The sequence below is a fragment of the Symsagittifera roscoffensis genome, chromosome 1, assembly GCF_963678635.1.
Source record: "Symsagittifera roscoffensis chromosome 1, txSymRosc1.1, whole genome shotgun sequence".
Taxonomy (NCBI): Eukaryota; Metazoa; Xenacoelomorpha; order Acoela; family Convolutidae; genus Symsagittifera; species Symsagittifera roscoffensis.
Window position 1 is genome coordinate 75,464,560 of NC_087062.1, and position 17,882 is coordinate 75,482,441.

At 35.5% G+C, this 17,882-nt stretch overlaps 1 protein-coding gene and 3 non-coding genes across 4 annotated transcripts in view; all 4 read right to left on the minus strand.

Annotated features, from left to right (window-relative positions):
• Positions 1–17,882, minus strand: part of LOC134839865 (low-density lipoprotein receptor-related protein 2-like) — a 213,029-nt gene that overhangs the window by 97,490 nt on the left and 97,657 nt on the right. The window lies entirely within an intron of this gene.
• On the minus strand, positions 5,078–5,159 carry Trnas-aga (transfer RNA serine (anticodon AGA)). Its single transcript has one exon. It is a non-coding gene; the product is annotated as a tRNA-Ser (tRNA).
• Trnas-aga (transfer RNA serine (anticodon AGA)) lies at positions 5,659–5,740 on the minus strand. The gene has a single exon. It is a non-coding gene; the product is annotated as a tRNA-Ser (tRNA).
• Positions 8,846–8,927, minus strand: Trnas-cga (transfer RNA serine (anticodon CGA)). Its single transcript has one exon. It is a non-coding gene; the product is annotated as a tRNA-Ser (tRNA).

Here is a 17,882-nt window from a genome sequence, read left to right on the forward strand (position 1 = left end):
GATTCTGATGTCTAGTCAGACGCCTTACCCACTCGGCCATGGCTGCTCAGAATGCTTCAAAACCTCAACAAAATAGGAATTGTCTTTCGAGTTAAATGTATATGTTAATGTTAAATATTTAGTTCGATTCAACATTTTTTTAAAGAAACATACCAAACACCGCATTAACTCAATATTCGAAGCCAATCTGAGAGAAAAAATCATTTTTTTACCCATCAAAAAATCTCCTCGTTTTGCTCGCACGAATCGCAGCTAGCAGGATTCGAACCTGTGCGTGAAGTTCTCAACTGATTTCTAGACACACACCTTAACCACTCGGCCATGGCTGCTCCGAATGATTGAAAAATCTCAAAAAGTAGTTACTTTATTTCAAGGTAAGTTTATATGTCAATTTTAAATTTTGGATTCAACTCGACATTTGTTTTTTCAAAAAAGAGATACCAAAACCGCATTAACTCAATAATCCAAACAAATCTGGGGAAAAAATACTTTTTGACCCATCGAAAAATCTGCTAATTTTGCTAGTACGTATCGCATCCAACAGTATTCAAAGCTGGGCGTGAAGATGACATGTGATGTCTAGTCAGACGCCTTACCCACTCTGCCATGGCTGCTCAGAATGAATCAGCATCTCAACAAAATAGGAATTGTATTTCAAGATAAATGTATATGTTAATTTTAAAAATTGAATTCAACTCGACTTTTTTTCAAAAAACAGATACCAAGAGCCGCAATAACTCATAATTCGAAACAAATCTGAGAAAAAAAAAACAATTCTTTGTCCCGTTGAAAAATCTGCCCATTTGCTAGAACGAATTGCAGCCAGCAGGATTCAAACCTGCGCGTAAAGATCACATCTAAGTTGGAGTCGCACGCCTTAACCACTCGACCATGGCTGCTCGGAAGGATTAAAAATCTCAACAAAATAGGAAATGTATTTCAAAGTTATTGTATGTTTTTTTTTAAAATCAATTCAACTCGAAATCTTGTTTTTTCAGAAAACAGTTACCAAAAACTGCAAACTCAATATTCGAAACAAACCTGAGAAAAAACATACTCTACTGACCCATCTGAAAAACTCCCGCTCTTGCTAGTTCGTAGCGCATCCAACAGTATTCAGACCTGGGCGTGAGATCACATGTGATGTCTAGTCAGACGCCTTATCCACTCGGTCATTGCTGCTCGAAATGAATCAGAATCTCAACAAAAAAGGGATTGTATTTCAAGGTAAAAGTATATATTAAATTTAAAAAACTGTTCAAATCGATATCTTTTTTTTTGAAAAATCAGATACCAAAAACCGCAATAACTCAAAATTCGAAACAAATCTGAGAAAAAAAAACACTTTTTTGACCCACTTAAAAATCTGCCCATTTGCTAAAACGAATTGCAGCCAGCAGGGTTCGAACCTGCGCGTGAAGATAACATTTAAGTTCGAGTCAGACACCTTAAACACTTGACCATGGCTGCTCCGAAGGATTTAAAACCTCAATAAAATAGGAATTGTATTTCAAGGTAAATGTATAAGTTTTTTTTTTCAAAAAAATTATTTCAACTCGACATATGTTTTTTCTAAAAACAGATACCAAAAACCGCATGAACTCAATATTCGAAACAAATCTGGGGAAAAAATATTTTTTGACCCATCGAAAAATCTGCCACTTTTGCTAGTACGTATCGCATCGAACAGTATTCAAACCTGGGCGTGAAGATGACATGTGATGTCTAGTCAGACGCCTTACCCACTCTGCCATGGCTGCTCAGAATGAGTCAGAATCTCAGCAAAATAGGATTTGTATTTCAAGGTAAATGTTTATAATAATTTTAAAAATTTCGTTCAACTCGAGATCCTTTTTATTCAAAAAGCAGATACCAAAAACCGCAATAGCTCGATATTGAAAGCAAAACTGAGAAAAAAAAACACTTTTTTGACCCTTCTAAAAAACTTCTCATTTTGCTAGTACGAATCGCAGCCAGCAGGATTCGAAACTGCGCGTGAAGATCACATCTGATTTCTAGTCAGACTCCTTAACCAGCCGGGCATGGCTGCTCCGAATGAGTAAAAATCTCAAAAAAAGGAACTGTATTTCAAGGTAAATGTATATGTTCTTTTAAAAAAATAATAATTCAACTCGACTTCTTTTTTTTTCAAAAAACAGATATCAAAAATGCTAGTACGTATCCCAGCCAGTAGGACTCAAACTTGGGTGTGGAGATCACATGTGATGTCTAGTCAGACGCCTTATCCACTCGGCCACAGCTGCTCAGAAAGAATCAGAATCTCAACAAAATAGGGATTGTATTTCAAGGTGATTGTATATGTCAAACTTAAAAAAAAAGAGTTCAACTCGGCATCTTTTTTTTTCAAAAATCAGATACCAAAAACCGCAATAACTCAAAAATTGAAACATATCTGAGAAAAAAAAACACTTTTTTGACCCATTTAAAAATCTGCCCATTTGCTAAAACGAATCGCAGCCAGCAGGGTTCGAACCTGCGCGTGAAGATCACATTTAAGTTCGATTCAGACGCCTTAAACACTTGACCATGGCTGCGCCGAAGGATTAAAAACCTCAATAAAATAGGAATTGTATTTTAAGGTAAATGTATACGTTTTATTTTCAAAAAAAATATTTCAACTCGACATATGTTTTTTCAAAAACAGACACCAAAAACCGCATGAACTCAATATTCGAAACAAATCTGGGGAAAAAAATATTTTTTGAGCCATCGAAAAATCTGCCACTTTTGCTAGTACGTATCGCAACGAACAGTATTCAAACCTGGGAGTGAAGATGACATGTGATGTCTAGTCAGACGCCTTACCCACTCTGCCATGGCTGCTCAGAATGAGTCAGAATCTCAGCAAAATAGGATTTGTATTTCAAGTTAAATGTTTATGTTAATTTAAAAAATTTAGTTCAACTCGCCATCCTTTTTATTCAAAAAGCAGATATCAAAAACCGCAATAACTCGATATTCAAAGCAAAAATGAGAAAAAAAAACAATTTTTTGACCCTTCTAAAAAACTCCTCATTTTGCTAGTACGAATCGCAGCCAGCAGGATTCGAAACTGCGCGTGAAGATCACATCTGATTTCTAGTCAGACGCCTTAACCAGCCGGGCATGGTTGCTCCGAATGAGTAAAAATCTCAAAAAAAGGAACTGTATTTCAAGGTAAATGTATATATTTTTTAAAAAAAATAATAATTCAACTCGACTTCTTTTTTTCCAAAAACAGATATCAAAAACCGCAAAAACGCAATACTCGAAGCAAATCTGAGAAAAAAATACTCTATTGACTCAACTAAAAAACTGCCCCTCATGCCAGTACGCATCCCAGCCAGTAGGACTCAAACTTGGGTGTGGAGATCACATGTGATGTCTAGTCAGACGCCTTATCCACTCGGCCACAGCTGCTCAGAAAGAATCAGAATCTCAACAAAATAGGGATTGTATTTCAAGGTGATTGTATATGTCAAATTTTAAAAAAAAAGAGTTCAACTCGGCATCTTTTTTTTTTAAAAAACAGATACCAAAAACCGCATGAACTCAATATTCGAAACAAATCTGGGGAAAAAAATATTTTTTGACCCATCGAAAAATCTGCCACTTTTGCTAGTACGTATCGCATCGAACAGTATTCAAACCTGGGCGTGAAGATGACATGTGATGTCTAGTCAGACGCCTTACCCACTCTGCCATGGCTGCTCAGAATGAGTCAGAATCTCAGCAAAATAGGATTTGTATTTCAAGGTAAATGTTTATGTTAATTTTAAAAATTTAGTTCAACTCGACATCCTTTTTATTCAAAAAGCAGATACCAAAAACAGCAATAACTCGATATTCAAAGCAAAACTGAGAAAAAAAACACTTTTTTGATCCTTCTAAAAAACTCCTCATTTTGCTAGTACGAATCGCAGCCAGCATGATTCGAAACTGCGCGTGAAGATCACATCTGATTTCTAGTCAGACACCTTAACCAGCCGGGCATGGCTGCTCCGAATGAGTAAAAACCTCAAAAAAAGGAACTGTATTTCAAGGTAAATGTATATGTTTTTTAAAAATAATAATAATTCAACTCGACTTCTTTTTTTTTTCAAAAAACAGATATCAAAAACCGCAAAAACGCAATACTCGAAGCAAATCTGAGAAAAATACTCTATTGACTCATCTAAAAAACTGCCCCTCATGCTAGTACGCATCCCAGCCAGTAGGACTCAAACTTGGGTGTGGAGATCACATGTGATGTCTAGTCAGACGCCTTATCCACTCGGCCATAGCTGCTCAGAAAGAATCAGAATCTCAACAAAATAGGGATTGTATTTCAAGGTGATTGTATATGTCAAATTTAAAAAAAGAGTTCAACTCGGCACCTTTTTTTTTCAAACATCAGATACCAAAAACCGCAATAACTCAAAAATTGAAACAAATCTGAGAAAAAAAACACTTTTTTGACCCATTTAAAAATCTGCCCATTTGCTAAAACGAAGCGCAGCCAGCAGGGTTCGAACCTGCGCGTGAAGATCACATTTAAGTTCGATTCAGACGCCTTAAACACTTGACCATGGCTGCGCCGAAGGATTAAAAACCTCAATAAAATAGGAATTGTATTTCAAGGTAAATGTATACGTTTTTTTTTTTCAAAAAAAATATTTCAATTCGACATATGTTTTTTTCAAAAAACAGATACCAAAAACCGCATGAACTCAATATTCGAAACAAATCTGGTGAAAAAAATATTTTTTGACCCATCGAAAAATCTGCCACTTTTGCCAGTACGTATCGCATCGAACAGTAATCAAACCTGGGCGTGAAGATGACATGTGATGTCTAGTCAGACGCCTTACCCACTCTGCCATGGCTGCTCAGAATGAGTCAGAATCTCAGCAAAATAGGATTTGTATTTCAAGGTAAATGTTTAAGTTAATTTTAAAAATTTAGTTCAACTCGACATCCTTTTTGTTCAAAAAGCAGATACCAAAAACCGCAATAACTCGATATTCAAAGCAAAACTGAGACAAAAAAAACACTTTTTTGACCCTTCTAAAAAACTCCTCATTTTGCTAGTACGAATCGCAGCCAGCAGGATTCGAAACTGCGCGTGAAGATCACATCTGATTTCTAGTCAGACGCCTTAACCAGCCGGGCATGGCTGCTCCGAATGAGTAAAAATCTCAAAAAAAGGAGCTGTAATTCAAGGTAAATGTATATGTTTTTTTAAAAAAATTATAATTCAACACGACTTCTTTTTTTTTTCAAAAAACAGATATCAAAAACCGCAAAAACGCAATACTCGAAGCAAATCTGAGAGAAAAAAAAACTATTTTGACTCATCTAAAAAACTGCCCCTCATGCTAGTACGCATCCCAGCCAGTAGGACTCAAACTTGGGTGTGGAGATCACATGTGATGTCTAGTCAGACGCCTTGTCCACTCGGCCACAGCTGCTCAGAAAGAATCAGAATCTCAACAAAATAGGGATTGTATTTCAAGGTGATTGTATATGTCAAACTTAAAAGAAGAGTTCAACTCGGCATCTTTTTTTTTCAAAAATCAGATACCAAAAACCGCAATAACTCAAAAATCGAAACAAATCTGAGAAAAAAAAACACTTTTTTGACTCATCTGAAAAACTCCTCATTTTGCTTGTACGAGTCGCAGCCAGCAGGATTCGATCCTGCGCGTGAAGATCACATCTGATTTCTCGTCAGACGCCTTAACCACTCGGCCATGGCTGCTCAGAATGAGTCAAAATCTCAGCAAAATAGGATTTGTATTTCAAGGTAAATGTATATGTTAATTTTAAAAATTTAGTTCAACTCGACATCCTTTTTATTCAAAAAGCAGATACCAAAAACCGCAATAACTCAATATTCGAAACAAATCTGAGAAAAAAAATAATTTTCTGACCCTTGTAAAAAACTCCTCATATTCCTAGTACGAATCGCAGCTAGCAGGATTCGAACCTGCGCGTGAAAATCATACCTGATTTCCAGTCAGACGCCTTAACAACTCGCCCAAGGCTGCTCGGAAGGATTAAAAATCGCAACAAAATAGCAAATGTGTTTCAAGGTAAATGTATATGTTTTTTTTTTCAAAAAAATTGATTCAACTCGACATCTTTTTTTCCAGAAAACAGATACCAAAAACCGCAAAAACTCAATATTCGATACAAATCTGAGAAAAAACATGTTCTACTGACCCATCTGAAAAAACTTATCCTCTTGCTACTGCGTGTCGCAGCCAGCAGGTTTCCAACCTTTGCGTGAAGATCACATCTGAATTCTAGTCAGACGCCTTAACCACTCGCCCATGGCTGCTCCGAATAATAAAAAAATCTCAAAAAATAGCTACTGTTATTCAACGTAAATGTATATGTATGTCAGTTTTAAAATTTTGATTCAACTCGACATACGTTTTTTCCAAAAAAACAGATACCAAAAACTTTATTAACTCAAGATTCGAATTAAATCTGAAAAAAAAAATTTTGACCCATCGAAAAATCTGCCACTCTTGCTAGTACGCAGCGCATCCAACAGTATTCAAACCTGTGCTTGAGATCACATGTGATGTCTAGTCAGACGCCTTATCCACTCGGCCACAGCTGCTCAGAAAGAATCAGAATCTCAACAAAATAGAAATTGTATTTCAAGGTAAATGTATAGATTTTTTTTTTAAAAAATAATTCAACTCGACATCTTTTTTTTTTCGGAAAACAGAAACCAAAAACCACAAAAACTCAAAACTCGAAACAAATCTGAGAAAAAAAATACTGTATTGACCCATCTGAAAAACTCCCCCGCTTACTAGTGCGAATCGCAGCCAGCAGGATTCGACCGTGCGCGTGAAGCTCACATCTGATTTCTAATCAGACGCCTTAACCACTCGCCCTTGGCTGCTCTGAATGATAGAAAAATCTCAAAAAGTAGGAATTGTATTTCAAGGTAAATGTTTATGTCAGTTTTAAATTTTTGATTCAACTCGACATGTTTTTTTTGAAAAAAAAACAGATGCCAAAAAACCGCATTAACTCAAAATTCGAAACAAATCTAAGAAAAAAAAAATACTCTATTGACCCATCTAAAAAACTTCCCCTCTTGCTAGTGCGTATCGAAGCCAGTAGGATTCAAGGCTGGGCGTGGAGATCACATCTGATGTCTCGGCCATGGCTGCTCAGAATGAATCAGAATCTCAACAAAATAGGAATTGTATTTCAAGGTAAATGTATATGTTAATTTTAAAAAACTTATTCAACACGACATATTTTTTCTTCAAAAAACAGATACCAAATACCGCAAAAACTCAATATTCGAAACAAATCTGAGAAAAAGAAATCTCTATTGACCCATCTAAAAAAACTGCCCCTCTTGCTAGTGCGTATCGCAGGCAATACGAATCGAACCTGCGCGTGGTCTCACAGCCGATATCTAGTCAGACGCCTTACCCACTCGGCCATGGCGCCTCAGAATGCATCTAAACTTCAACAAAAAAGGAATCGTAGTTTAAGGTAAATGTTTATTTTAGTTTTGAATATTTAGTTCGATTCAGCATCTTTTTAAAAAAAAACAGATATCAAAAACCGCAATAACTCAATATTGGAAGCAAATCTAAGAAAAAATAGTTTTTGATCCATCTAAAGAATTCCTGAATTTGCTAGTACGAATCGCAGCCAGTAGCATTTGAGCCTGTGCGTGAAGATCACATCTGTGTCTAGTCACTAGTCAGACGCCTTACCCACTCGGCCATGGCTGCTCAGAAAGAATCAAAAACCTCATATTTCAAAGTAATTGTATATTTTAAATTTAATGAATTAATCCAACTCGACATCTTTTACTTTCCAAAAAACAGATACCAAATACCGCAAAAACTCAATATTCGAAACAAATCTGAGAAAAAGAAAACTGTATTGCATCTAAAAAAACCGCGCCTCTTGCTAGTGCGTATCGCAGCCAGTAGGATTCAAACCTGGGCGTGGAGCTCACAGAAGGATTCGGATCTGCAAGCGAAGACGACATCTGATTTTAAGTCCGACGACTTAACTATTCGGCCATGACTGCTGCCAATAATAAAAAATCTGAAGAAAATAACTATTGTATTTCCATGCGACATGAACATTTACATTTAAAAAATGATTAGAAACAGCTGTTTTTTTTGAAAAAACAGACATCGAAAAACAATTTCAAACTGCAAACAAAAAATGCGACGCAAATATGCGTTTTTCACCAATTGAAAAATCCAGTCTTTTTGCCAGTACAAAGCGTAGCATGCAGGATTCGAACCTGCTCCGACAAGATCATAACTGATTTCAAAGCATACTTCTTAACCACTTGGCCATAGCTGCTAACAAAACTTCAATGTCTCAACAAAAATAACCATTGTATTTCAGTGTAAAGTGTATATCTTGAATCTTAAAAAAAGATTAAAAACAGCTGTTTTTTTTCTTCGAAAAAAGGTACCAGAAATTGCAAGTTTTTTTAAAGCAATTGAAAAAATCCGACGCGAGTACGCATTTTTCACCAACCTAAAAATCTGCCATTCCAGCCAGCGAGAGTCGCCGCCAACAGGATTCGAACATGCGCCTAAAGATAACATCTGTTTTCGAGTCAAACCGCTCAAGCACTAGGGCATGCCTGCTGCCAACGATTCAAAATCTCAACAAAAATCGCGATGGTTTTCCATTTTGAATGTATATGTTATATTCAAAAATTGATTGAAAACAGCTGTTCTTTTTTTTCAAACAACAGATACCAAAATCGCCAAATTTCCCAAAGCAAAAGAAAAATTCTGACGCGAAAACGAATTTTTCACCAAACTAAAATTCTAATATTTCAGCCAGTGACAATTGCAGTCAGCAGGATTCGAACCTCCGCGTGAAGATCACATCAGATTTCGAGTCAGACGCCTTAACCACTCGGCCATGGCTGCTGATAATTTTAAAAAATCTCAAAAAATTAGCTTTTGTATTTCCATGCGATTTGTATATTTATATTTAAAAGCAGATTAAAAGCAGCTGTTTTTTTTGACAAAACAGACATCGAAAAACAATTTTAAACAGCAAATTAAAAAATGCGACGCAAATATGCGTTTTTCACCAATTGAAAAATCTACTCTTTTTGCCAGTACAAAGCGTAACAGGCAGGATTCGTACCTGCTCCCACAAGATCACAACTGCTTTCGAATCACACTCCTTAACCACTTGGCCATACGTGCTAACAAAAATTCAATGTCTCAACAAAAGTAGCCATTGTATTTCAGTGTAAATTGTAAATCTTGAATCTTAAAAAATGATTAAAAACTGCTGTTTTTTTTTCAAAAAAAATAACCAAAAATCGCAAGTTTTTATAAAGCAATAAAAAAACTCTGACGCGAGTACGCATTTTTCACCAACCTAAAAATCTGCCATTCCAGCCAGCGAGAGTCGCCGCCAACAGGATTCGAACATGCGTGTAAAGATAACATCTGTTTTCGAGTCATACCGCTTAAGCACTAGGGCCTGCCTGCTGCCAACAATTCAAAATCTCAACAAAAATCGCGGTTGTTTTCCAGTGTGAAGTGAATATGTTATATTTAAAAATTGATTGAAAACAGCTGTTCTTTTTTTTCAAACAACAGATGCCAAAATCTCCAAATTTCACAAAGCAAAAGAAAAATTCTGACGCGAAAACGAATTTTTCACCAAACTAAAATTCTGCCATTTCAGCCAGTGACAATCGCAGCCAGCAGGATTCGAACCTGCGCGTGAAGATCTCCACGATTTCGAGTCAAACGCCTTAACCTTTCGGCCATGTCTGCTTCAAATAAAAAAATAGTAAGAAAATAGATATTGTATTTCCATGCGAAATGTATATTTAAATTTAAAAGCAGATTAAAAACAGCAGTTTTTTTTGACAAAACAGACATCGAAAAATAATTTTAAACAGCAAAAAAAAATTCGACGCAAACATACATTTTTCAACTATTTAAAAATCTACTCTTTTTGCCAGTACAAAGTGGAGCAGTCAGGATTCTAACCTGCTCCCATAAGATCACATCTACTTTTGAATTACACCCCTTAACCACTTGGCCATAGCTGCTACCATATAATCAACGTCTCAACAAAAAATAGCCATTATACTTCAGTGTAAAGTGTATATCTTGAATCTTGGAAAATGATTAAAAACAGCGTTTTTTTTTACAAAAAAGAGGTACCAAAATCGCAAGTTTTTATAAAGCAAAAGAAAAAAATCTGACCGGAGTACGCATTTTTCACCAACCTAAAAATCTGCCATTTCAGCCAGCGAGAGTCGCCGCCAGAAGGATTCGAACATGCGCGTAAAGATAACATCTCTTGTCGAGCCATACCGCTTAGACACTAGGGCATGCCTGCTGCCAACGATTCAAAATCTCAACAAAAATCGCGATTGTTTTCCAGTGTGAAGTGTATATGTTATATTTAAAAATTGATTGAAAACAGCTGTTCTTTTTTTCAAACAACAGATATCAAAATCGCCGAATTTCACAAAGCAAAAAAAAATTTCTGAATCGAAAACAAATTTTTCATCAAACTAAAAATCTGCCATTTCAGCCAGTGACAATCGCAGACAGCAGGATTCGAACTTGTGCGTGGAGATCACATTCGTTTTCGAGTCAGACGCCTCAACCACTCGGGCATGTCTAGTGCCAACGATTGAAAGTCTCAACAAAAATCGCTTTTGTATTTCAGTGTAAAGTGTATATCATAAAATCAAAAATTGATAAAGAACTTCTGTTCTTTTTTCTTCAAAAAACATACATTGCAATATTTTGAAAAGCAAAAGAAATCGGACGCATATATGCATTTACAGCAATCTAAAGATCAGCTTTTTGCCAGTATAAAAAGCAAACAGAAGGATTCGGACCTGCAAGCGAAGACCACATCTGATTTTAAGTCCGACGCCTTAACTATTCGGCCATGACTGCTGCCAATAATGAAAAATCTGAAGAAAAATAGTTATTGTATTTCCATGCGATGTATATTGATATTTAAAAAGTGATCAAATGTGCATTTTTCACCAATTTAAAATTCTACTCTTTTTGCCAGTACAAAGTGCAGCCAGCAGGATTCGAACCTGCTTCAAAAGATCACAACTTAATTTGAATCACACTCCTTAACCACTTGGCCATAGCTGCTACCAACAATTCAAAACCCAACAAGAATAGCCATTGTATTTTGGTGTAAAGTGTATATCTTGAATCTCAAAAGATGATTAAAAACAGCTGCCCTTTTTTTTCAAAAAAAAATAGGTACAACAAATTGCAAGTTTTTATACTGCAAGCAAAAAAATCTGAGGCAAATACGCATTTTTCAGCAATCTTGAGATCTGCTATTTTGCCAATGACAATCCCAGCCAGCAGGATTCGAATCTACGCAAAAATATCACATCTGACTTTGATTCAGACGCCTTAATCACTTGGCCATGGCTGCTACTAAAATGTCAACATCTCAACAAAAATAGCCATTGTATTTAAGTGTAAAGTGTATATCTTGAATCTAAATAAACAAATGATTAAAAACAGCTATTCTTTTTTTCCAAAAAAATAGGTAACAAAATCGCAAACTTTTATAAAGCAAGATAAAAATTCTGATGCGAATACGGACCTTTCATCAACCTTAAAATCTGCCATTTCAGCCAGGGACAATCGCAGCTAGAAGAATTCGAACCTGCGGGTGAAGATTACATCTGATTTCAAGTAGGAGGGCTTAACCACTTGGCAATGGCTGCTGCTAATAATTGAGAATTTGAAGAAAAAAATAGTTATTGTATTTCCATGCGTTATGTATAATTATATTTAAAACTTGATCAAAAACTGTTGTTTTTTTTTGAAAAAACAGATATCGAAAAACAATTTTCATCAGCAAATAAAAAAGCGACGCAAATGTGAATTTTTCACCAATATAAAAATCTACTCCTTTCACAAGTACAAAGTGCCGCCAGCAGGCTTCAAACCTGCTCCGACAAGATCACATGTGATTTCGAATCCCACTCCTTTACCACTTGGCCATCGCTGCTACCAAAAATTCAACGTCTCAACAAAAATAGCAATTGTGTTTCAGTGTAAACTGTATATCTTGAATCTTAGAAAATGATTGAAAACAGCTGTTTGTGCGTGGAGATCACATTTGTTTCTGAGTCAGGCGCTTTAACCACTCGGGCTTGCCTGGTGCCAACGGTTGAAATTCTCAACAAAAATCGCTTTTGTATTTCAGTGTAAAGTGTATATCATAAAATCAAAAATTGATAAAGAACTTCTGTTCTTTTTCTTCAAAAAACATACAGTGCAATATTTTGAAAAGCAAAAGAAATCGGACGCAAATATGCATTTACAGCAATCTAAAGATCAGCTTTTTTGCCAGTATAAAAAGCAAACAGAAGGATTCGGACCTGCAAGCGAAGACCACATCTGATTTTAAGTCCGACGCCTTAACTATTCGGCCATGACTGCTGCCAATAATGAAAAATCTGAAGAAAAATAGTTATTGTATTTCCATGCGATGCATATTGATATTTAAAAATTGATCAAATACTGTTGTTTTTTTTTGAAAAACAGACATCGAAAACAATTTTAATCATCAAATAAAAAAGCCACGCACACGTGCATTTTTCAATAGTTTAAAATTCTACTCTTTTTGCCAGTACAAAGTGCAGCCAGCAGGATTCGAACCTGCTTCAAAAGATCACAAATTATTTTGAATCACACTCCTTAACCACTTGGCCATAGCTGCTACCAACAATTCAAAACCCAACAAAAATAGCCATTGTATTTTGGTGTAAAGTGTATATCTTGAATCTTAAAAGATGATTAAAAACAGCTGTTCTTTTTTTTTCAAAAAAAAGAGGTACCAAAAATTGCAAGTTTTTATAAAGCAAATGAAAAAATCTGACGCGAGTACGCATTTTTCACCAACCTAAAATTCTGCCATTTCAGCCAGCGAGAGTCGCCGTCAGAAGGATTCGAACATGCGCGTAAAGATAACATCTGTTTTCGAGTCATACCGCTTAGACAGTAGGGCATGCCCACTGCCAACGATTCAAAATCTCAACAAAAATCGCGATTGTTTTCCAGTGTGAAGTGTATATGTTATATTTGAAAAATGATTGAAAACAGCTGTTCTTTTTTTCAAACAACAGATATCAAAATCGCCGAATTTCACAAAGCAAAAGAAAAATTCTGAAGCGAAAACAAATTTTTCGCCGAACTAAAAATCTGCCATTTCAGCTAATGACAATCGCAGACAGCATGATTCGACCTCGCGCGTGGAGTTCACATCAGATTTCGAATCAGACGCCTTAAACACTCGGCCATGGCTGCTGCAAATACAAAAAAATTCTTAAGAAAATAGCTATTGTATTTCCATGCGATATGTATATTTAAATTTAAAAGCAGATTAAAAACAGCTGTTTTTTATTTTGACAAAACAGACATCGAAAAACAATTTTAAACAGCAAATAAAAAAATGCAACGCAAAAATGCATTTTTCACCGATTTAAAAATCTACTCTTTTTGCCAGTAAAAAGTGTAGCAAGCAGTATTCGAACCTGCTCCCGCAAGATCATAACTGCTTTCGAATCACACCCCTCAACCACTTGCCCGCAACTTCTACCATTAAACCAACGTCTCAACAAAAATAGCCATTACATTTCAGTGTAAAGTGTATATTTTGAATCTTGAAAAATGATTCAAAACAGCGTTTTTTTTTCAAAAAAAGAGGTACCAAAAATCGCAAGTTTTTATAAAGCAAACGAAAAAATCTGACGCGAATACGCATTTTTCATCAACCTTAAGTTTTGCCATTTCAGCCAGAGTGAGTCGCCGCCAGCATGATTCGAACTTGTGCGTGGAGATCACATTTGTTTCCGAGTCAGACGCTTTAACCACTCGGGCTTGCCTGGTGCCAACGGTTGAAAGTCTCATCAAAAATCGCTTTTGTATTCCAGTGTAAAGTGTATATCTTAAAATCAAAAATTGATAAATAACTTCTGTTCTTTTTTCTTCAAAAAACAAACAAAAATTGCAATATTTTGAAAAGCAAAAAAAATTGGACGCAAATATGCATTTACAGCAATCTAAAGATCTGCTTTTTTGCCAGTATAAATAGCAAACACAAGGATTCGGACCTGCAAGCGAAGACCATATCTGATTTTAAGTGCGACGCCTTAACTATTCGGCCATGACTGCTGCCAATAATGAAAAATCTGACGAAAATAGCTATTGTATTTCCATGCGACATGTATATTTAAACTTAAAAATTGATTAAAAACAGCTGTTTTTTTTTGAAAAACAGATATCGAAAAACAATTTTAAACAGCAAATAAAAAAAAGCGAGGCAAATATGCATTTTTCACCAATTTAAAATTCTACTCTTTTTGCCAGTACAAAATGCAGCCAGCAGGATTCGAACCTGTTTCGAAAGATCAAATCTTATTTCGAATCACACTTCTAGACCACTTGACCATCGCTGCTACCAAAAATTCAATGTCTCAGCAAAAATAGCTATTGTATTTCAGTGTAAAGTGTATAAAATTTAATCTTAAAAAATGATTAAAAACAGCGGTTTTTTTTCAAAAAAATAGGTACCAAAAATCGCAAGTTTTTATAAAGCAAACGAACAAATCTGACGCAATTACGCATTTTTCACCAGCCTAAAAATCTGCCATTTCAGCCAGTGAGAGTCGCCGCCAGCAGGATTCCAACATGTGCGTGGAGATCACATTTGTTTTCAAGTCAGACGCCTTAACCAATCGGGCTGCCTGGTGCCAACGGTTGACATTCTCAATAGAAATCACTTTTCTATTTCCGTGCAAAGTGTATATCTTAAATTCAAAAATTGATAAGAACGTCTGTTTTTTTTGCTTCAAAAACTTACAAAAAGTGCAATATTTCGAAAAGCAAAAAAAATCTGTCGCGAACACGCATTTTTCACCAACCTAAAACTTTGCAATTTCAGCCAGTGTGAGTCGCCGCCAGCTGGATTCGAACATGTGCGTGGAGATCACATTTGTTTTCGAATCAGACAATTCAACCACTCGGGCATGCCTGGTGCCAACGGTTGAAAGACTCAACAAAAATGTCTTTTGCATTTCAGTTTAAAGTGTATATCTTAAATTCAAAAATTGATGAAGAACATCTGTTCTTTTTTCTTCATAAAAACATACAAAAAGTGCAATATTTTCAAAAGCAAAAAAATCGGAAGCAAATAAGCATTTTCAGCAATCTAAAGATCAGCTTTTTGCCAGTACAAAAGCAAACAGAAGGATTCGAATCTGCAAGCGAAGACTACATCTGATTTTAAACCAGACGCCTTAACTATTCGGCCATGACTGCTGCCAATAATATAAAATCTGAAGAAAAAACCTATTGTATTTCCATGCGACATGTAAATTTATATTTAAAATTTGCTTAAAAACAGCAGTTTTTTTTGAAATAAACAGACATCGAAAAACAATTTTAAACAGCAAATAAAAAAATGCGAGGCAAATATGAATTTTTCACCAATTTAAAATTCTACTTTTTTTGCCAGTACAAAATGCAGCCAGCACGATTCGAACCTGCTTCGAAAGATCACATCTTGTTTAGAATCACACTCCTAGACCACTTGGCCATAGCTGCTAAGAAAAACTCAATGTCTCAGCAAAAATAGCTATGGTATTTCAGTGTAAAGTGTATATATTTAATCTTAAAAAATGATTAAGAACAGCGTTTTTTTTTTCAAAAAAATAGGTACCAAAAATCGCAAGTTTTTATAAAGCAAACGAAAAAATCTGACGCAAATACGCATTTTTCACCAGCCTAAAAATCTGCAATTTCAGCCAGTGAGAGTCGCCGCCAGCAGGATTCGAACATTTGCGTGGAGATCACATTTGTTTTCGAGTCAGACGCCTTAACCAATCGGGCATGCCTGGTGCCAACGGTTCAAATTCTCAATAGAAATCGCTTTTCTATTTCCGTGCAAATTGTATATCTTAAATTCAAAAATTGATAAAGAACGTCTGTTCTTTTTGCTTCAAAAAACATACAAAAAGTGCAATATTTCGAAAAGCAAAAAAAATCCGTCGCGAACACGCATTTTTCACCAACCTAAATCTTTGCAATTTCAGCCAGTGTGAGTCGCCGCCAGCTGGATTCGAACATTTGCGTGGAGGTCACATTTGTTTTCGAATCAGACGATTCAACCACTCGGGCATGCCTGGTGCCAACGGCTGAAAGTCTCAACAAAAATGGCTTTTGTATTTCAGTGTAAAGTGTATATCTTAAACTCAAAAATTGATAAAGAACATCTGTTCTTTTTTCCTCATAAAAACATACAAAAAGTGCAATATTTTGAAAAGCAAAAAAATCGGACGCAAATAGGCATTTTCAGCAATCTAAAGATCTGCTTTTTTGCCAGTACAAATAGCAAACAGAAGGATTCGAATCTGCAAGCGAAGACCACATCTGATTTTAAACCAGACGCCTTAACTATTCGGCCATGACTGCTGCCAATAATATAAAATCTGAAGAAAAAACTGATTGTATTTCCATGCGACATGTAAATTTATATTTAAAAATTGCTTAAAACAGCAGTTTTTTTGAAAAAAAACAGAAATCGAAAAACATTTTTAAACAGCAAATAAAAAATTGTGACGCAAGTATGCTTTTTTCACCAATTTAAAATTCTACTATTTTTGCAAGTACAAAGCGGAGCTAGCAGGATTCGAAACTGCTCCGACAAGATCACAACAAGTTTCGAGTCACACTACTTAACCACTTGGCCAAAGCTGCTAACAACATTGCTATGTCTCAAAAAACTAGCCATTGTAATTCAGTGTAAAGTGTATATCTTGAATCTTAAAAAATGATTAAAAACAATTGTTCTCCTTTTTTTTTAAAAATAGGTACCAAAATTCGCAAATTTTCACAAAGCAAAAGAAAAACTCCTAAAAATCTTGTACCAAAAATCGCAAGTTTTTATAATACGCACTTTTCAGCAATCTTGAAATCTGCTATTTTGACAGTGTCAATTTCAGCCAGCAGGATTCGAACCTACGCGAAAGTATCACATCTGACATTGAGTTGGACGCCTTAACCACTTGGTCATGGCTGCTACCAAAAATGCAGCATCTCAACATAAATAGCAATTGTGTTTCAGTGTAACCTGTATATCTTGAATCTTAGAAAATGATTAAAACAGCTGTTTTTTTTTTCAAAAAAAAATAGGTACCAAAAATCGCAAGTTTTTATAAAGCAAACGAAAAAAAACTGACGCGAATACAGATCTTTCATCAACTTAAAAATCTGCCATTGCAGCCAATGACAACCGCTGATTTCAAGTCAGACGCCTTAACACTCGGCCATGGCTGCTGCTAATAATTGAAAATCTGAAAAAAAAACTATTTAATTTCCATGCGACATGTACATTATATTTAAAAATTGATTGAAAACTGATGCTTTTTTTGAAAAAACTGATATCGTAAAACAATGCGACGCAAATGTGCATTTTCACCAATTTAAAAATCTACTCCTTCTACCAGTACAAAGTGCAGCCAGGAGGATATGAACCTGCTCCGACAAGATCTCATCTGATTTTGAATCACACTCCTTAACCACTTGGCCATAGCTGCTACAAAAAATATAACATCTCAACAAAAATAGCATTTGTATTTCAGTGTAAAGTGTATATCTTTAATCTTAGAAAATGATTAAAAACACCTGTTTTTTGTTTTAAAAAAATAGGTACCAAAAATCGCAAGTTTTAAAAAAATAGGTACCAAAAATCGCAAGTTTTTATAGTGCAAACGGAAAAATCGGACGCAAATAAGCATTTTCAGCAATCTTGAACCCTGCTATTTTGACAGTGTCAATTTCAGCCAGCAGGATACGAAC